Source organism: Suricata suricatta, chromosome 4 (genome assembly GCF_006229205.1).
Source record: "Suricata suricatta isolate VVHF042 chromosome 4, meerkat_22Aug2017_6uvM2_HiC, whole genome shotgun sequence".
Lineage (NCBI taxonomy): Eukaryota > Metazoa > Chordata > Mammalia > Carnivora > Herpestidae > Suricata > Suricata suricatta.
In genome coordinates, this window is record NC_043703.1 from 42,972,964 (window position 1) to 42,978,517 (window position 5,554).

A 5,554-nucleotide genomic window follows, 5' to 3' on the forward strand; every position below is an offset into this window, starting at 1 on the left:
TTCCCTCTCATTGCCATGTAGTACTCCATCGTGAATATATACCACATCTTCTTGATCCATTCGTCAGGTGATGGACATTTAGGCTCCTTCCATGTTTTGGCTATTGTTGACATTGCTGCTATGAACATTGGGGTACATGTGCTCCTATGCATCAGCACCTCTGTCTCTCTTGGGTAAATCCCCAGCAATGCTATTGCTGAAAGACCCATGATTTTTAAAGGGAATTATCTAGACATGTTAGAAGGTTAGAATAGAGATATCAAGATGTCATTCTGAATTTGGGCACACTAAATAGGTATTTCAGAAGCCAACATTTGTAACCTAAAATATCTTCAGACTTTAACAACTAGTCAATTTAAGTCTCTCTGAAAATGAATAGGTATTTGTTTTTTTGTTGTGTTTGTTGTTGCTTTGTTTGTTGGGTTTTTTTTTTCTGAGAGGATGTCTAGAGGAAAAAATCATCTCTTTATTTTCAAAAACCTCTAACCAATTTTTTTTAAACAAATAGACTCTTTTTGGTGCATTTTACTGTAGAAAAGTAATTGCTGGAAAGGTAAAAATATTGATAAAAAGCTAAGTCAAAATAATCAATGGTGACATTTTATATACTCACATAATATCCTCCATTTTTTCTGATTCTTGCACTCTAACTTGGAATTAGAAGGGAATAGGAGAGATTCCTGAATATCTAAGTTTAGTCTCATGTTCCCAATAGAGAACTAATTTCTTCACCAATTTCTCAGGTGCTAAGAGCATATTTCATTTTTGTTTTTAAGCAGAAAAATGAAGGGGGCAGAACTATTTAACCACCACAAGTCCAAGAATTTAGGGCTCAGTATTAAAAATACATATTCTAACTATCAGAATTATGTGGAGATTTGATCAATTTCTTTAGCCTAAGATGAGTATATCCCCCTTTAAACATGATTACTTGCCAAAGGGTTTCAAGTAGGTGCTCGACTAAATGGTGAATCCATTAGTGTTGCAGCATGTGCTCCATATGGGACAATATGTTTAAATCAGTTCACATTTGGATTTATCACATAAAAATAGTCTCAATACAATGTACATAATAATGCTCATAGGATAGCTGTGTGACCCATTTTCTTGTGAAAGACAAGAGACAATTTTTTTAATTTTTTAATGTTTTATTTATTTTAGAGACAGAGAGACAGAGCATGAGCGGGGAGGGGCAGAGAGAGAGGGAGACACAGAATCTGAAGCAGGCTCCAGGCTCTGAGCTGTCAGCACAGAGCCCGATGTGGGGCTTGAACCCATGAACATGAGCTCATGACCTGAGCCGAAGTCAGAGGCTTAACCAACTGAGCCACCCAGCGCCAAGAGACAATTTATAACTGTCATTTCTCTGCATGCAAATCAAAGCCAATAATTAAAAATCTACTTTGATTAAGTCATCAAACAACTTTCACAACCAATGTAATATTTTTAACTGATTTGGGAATTCTCTCAGGTGTGAATATATGTGTGTTACATGCACGTGAGTGAGTATTATGTGCATGTGTACACTGTGTATATGTGAGTGTACTGCACATGTGTGTCTGTGTTTTAAAGCACTATTTTCTGGTCAGCCCCAATTAATCCCAATTTAACTTGGAATTAGATAAATTATCCATATACTAGTTAATCTTCAGAAAAAAAGTTTAATGAAGAAGTAATTATGGATTTGGACTTTGAAGAATGGTTTAGATCTGATGTTGCAATACATTAATAAATATCATCAAAGAGACCTATTATATTTTCCTAAAGTCAGTCATAAAACTACATAGCAAGTCTGTTATTTGCTCCCATGCAATTATGAAAGAACTAAAACGTCTCATCCTAATAATCAAAATTACACTGTACCACTTGAACCACAGGATTCTTTTCTCTGTACAATAAACACAAAGCATGCCCCTATCCATAGATTCATAATGACTGGCAAGGACTTCCAGCTTCTAAACTGAAATACCAGCAACCACACCTTTCTTCACCCATAAATGCAAAATCGCACACAGACCACACAGCTGGCATCAATTAACTCTAATTAAAAATATTATAGTTGACTTGGCATCAGAACTTTCATTCCTAACCCTTCCGTTCAGCGCTGTGTCACTCAGCCAATTTCATTTACATCAAGCGAAAACTAGCATAAAAAGGATTAGGCAAACTGCAATCTAATAAAATACAAACAAAAGGATGTTAAAACTTCACACCCCGTTTTTTTTTTCTATTTCAACTCTAGTTGGGATGTAGCCAAATGGAAACCATTTAGAAGGTTAAAGATGTTTTGAGACATTTTGTGATATACAAAATTATTTAAGCTGACTAGATCCAAAGCAACTAAACGGTATCTACGATCAAACACTGTAGAAGTGCTTCTTCAATAGCAAGATAATTAGAAGCAAATGGAAAATTATAGCAAAATGTAAAACAGTACTGTTTTACTTTATGGCCTATTTTAACATGAACAGTTTGCCACAGGCCCTTGTTTTGAAAGCGTACTGTAAAAATGCACACACCTGCTTGGAGCTGATTGTAGCATTAACTGCCTGAATTGCAAAAGGTATTGGCAACTGTATATACTAGGAATGATCTGAGCCAGTGACTGGATGCACGTTTTCCCAGGCATTATTTAATAAGACGCCTCTGTCATCTTAAGCCTAATATTCTTTGCAAAGATACAGCCGGCATGTACAGTGTGGGAAGCAAAATTTTAAAAGATTCATTTAAAATATTTTTTAATTTTCTATCTTAAAGTTCTTTTCTCAGATATAGAAGTTAGCTATTGCACAACAGTGTGCATAATTTTATTCTACTTATATCATTTATATATACATTGTTTTCAATTATCTATACTTATACAGAGTTTTCAAAAATTACAAATATGCCCTTGGTTTCCTTGCAGAAAACGGTTCAAATCGTTCCCTATTGCTCTAATATTCAAGTCACAAATTCCTACACCGACTTTACATTTTCTGTCATAAAAGTACCTTCACGTACGGTGGCACCTTTACTCTCTCCTTTGTCACTATCCTCAGTTCTTTGCATCTCTAATCTTTGTTTTAGTAATATATTATTGTTTTAATTCCCTTTATATCCCCAATTCTCTCTTGCCTCTAGGCACTGAATGTGATATTTTCTTTGAATATGACATTTTCTCAGCTTAAAATACTTACTTACCCATCTCCTCCTTTTCTCAGCTCAGGGGTCACTTCCCCTGGAAGAATCTCCTAGACTCACTGAGTACATGTTGATGCCTCATCTACATGCTGCACAACTGCACTTACCACTTTCTCAGAAGGTACTCAAATTGCCTGCTTACTTGTCCTTGTCCTTGAGATAAGGAAACATGAAATAAGGAACATATCTGTCTTATCTGATATTTTATCCCAACTCTGGTACACAGCATAAGTCAATATGTATATACTGACCAAGTGAATGAATGACAGAATCTGCAAAGAACTAATACTTGGCATTAATTGAAAGAGAAAAGAAAGACTGGACCTTTAGGACTCACTGTCTCTAAGGGCTAAGAGTAGGTGAGGGACAAAATAATTCTTTGTTTCCTTCCCACTATCCTCTGAGAAGTTTACTTCACCTTGATGTGATGAAATGAAGTAAGGAGAATGATCATGGTGCCTATCTCATAGGAGTTTTCATAAGTTCAACTTAGTTAACATATGAAGGCACTTAGAAATATGCCTCACACTTCCTAAGGGCTTTGTGATATACAGTAAGAGAAAAATTGCATCAGACCAGTTAAAAAAGCAAGGAAGTCTTTATTCAATATTGTTGCAATAGAGGAAAGAGACTCTGGCAAGAGAAGAGAGAGTGCAAGAGAAGAGGGAGAGTGAATACAACTCCATTGAAACAAAAGGCAGAAGTATTTTATTTTAATGTTTTAAATAATTTCTTTATTTTTGAGACAGAGCATGAGCTGGGGAAGGGCAGAGACAAAGGGAAACACAGATTCCTTAGCAGGCTCCAGGTTCTGAGCTGTCAGCATAGAGCCTGATGTAGGGCTCAAACCCATGAACTGTGAGATCATGTCCTAAGCTTAAGTCAGATGCTTAACCACTGAGCCACCCAGGCATCCCAAGACAGAAGTGTTTTGAAACACTGGGGTGAGCTAGTGAAAAAGTACTAGAGGACATTAGTGGTCATGTGTGATTATGCCATGTGTATTTGCTGATTGGCACTTACAGAGTTAGGCTCCTACCTTTCCACAGAGAACGGAAGACAGGGGCCCTATCTTTCCTGATGATCATATTTCCAAAGGACTGCTCCCAGGTCCTTGAGAAAGGCATTCCTAGACTGTAGAAGATTTATAGCTCAACAGGGCAGAGAAAGAATTTATAAGTGCAAGTTTCCCAAAGTAAATGCTTCCATCAAAGGGAGGTTAGAAAGAAACGTGTCCAAAATTAAGGCAAAGTGAGGGAACTCTTTAAGGTTATGTTGTCCACTATCAGCTATTTTACTACTAATTAAATAGTAGGGATAAAGGTAAACTGATTTGATATTTTAAAAATATTACAGATATATACTTTTTACTATTTACAATAATATCATTTGTATGTACCAACTAAGGCCAACACATTTTTTAAATTAAAAAGCCATTTTACGCTGTTAGAGTCATTGCTCCATAAAATAGATCATGAAGTCAAAACTGGAGCTAATGAGAGCATAATGGGATATCCCTCCAGATAGAGGCAAAAGAGAGGGCACTAATGCATTAAGTAGCAGATGATAGGCCATACCAAATGTACATCACTTAACGGCTGGCTGGAAATTACAGACTGCTAATCTGCAGGCCACGGAACTTCAGAACATTATGAAATGTTTTATAACTCCTAGGGAGGAGTGTTTCTCATTCTCAGAGTTATTTGAGTATTTCAATAGACCTGTCTGAGATGTTACTAATCACCTTCAACTCATCCATTTGTTCAACTCATTCCATGTTTCCAATTCTGCTAAAAATATTATAAATCTCATGTCACAGCATAGACAACTACTATTTAATCAGAGGGTAATGGGCTAAAATATAATACCTGCTGATTAAACTTCCTAATGCAATTTCAACCTTCAAAGCAGCTTTTGTGAAGTATTTACTTTTAAGGGGAGCAAACATAACTGAACTAATACACTATGTTCAGGTACAATTGTAGTGAATGCCTGCTACCATAATTAGGGTACCTTAACTTCAATGTACTTTTAACCAGCCGAGAAGTTCCTGTTACGAGATGAGCTAAACTCAAAAGGTGCCTCTCACAGTAACTACTGCGATTTCAGTGACCTTGGAATACAGAGGTATGCTTTATTTAAAAAAAGGGAATAACATTTTAGTGATGGAGAATAAGAATAATTCTGATCTCAGGTAGGTGCTGCATGGGTCCAGGAATGCCTATGCTGTGCGGATGGCCCCTCTATATCAGCTCTATGCACAGAGAAGCAGCCTCAAAATTGTGGTCTATACATTGAGAGCAGCTATCTCATAAGCAGATTCTTGCTGTGATAAGAAGCAAAGCAAAAAACTATGAACAAGGGTGGAAAAACA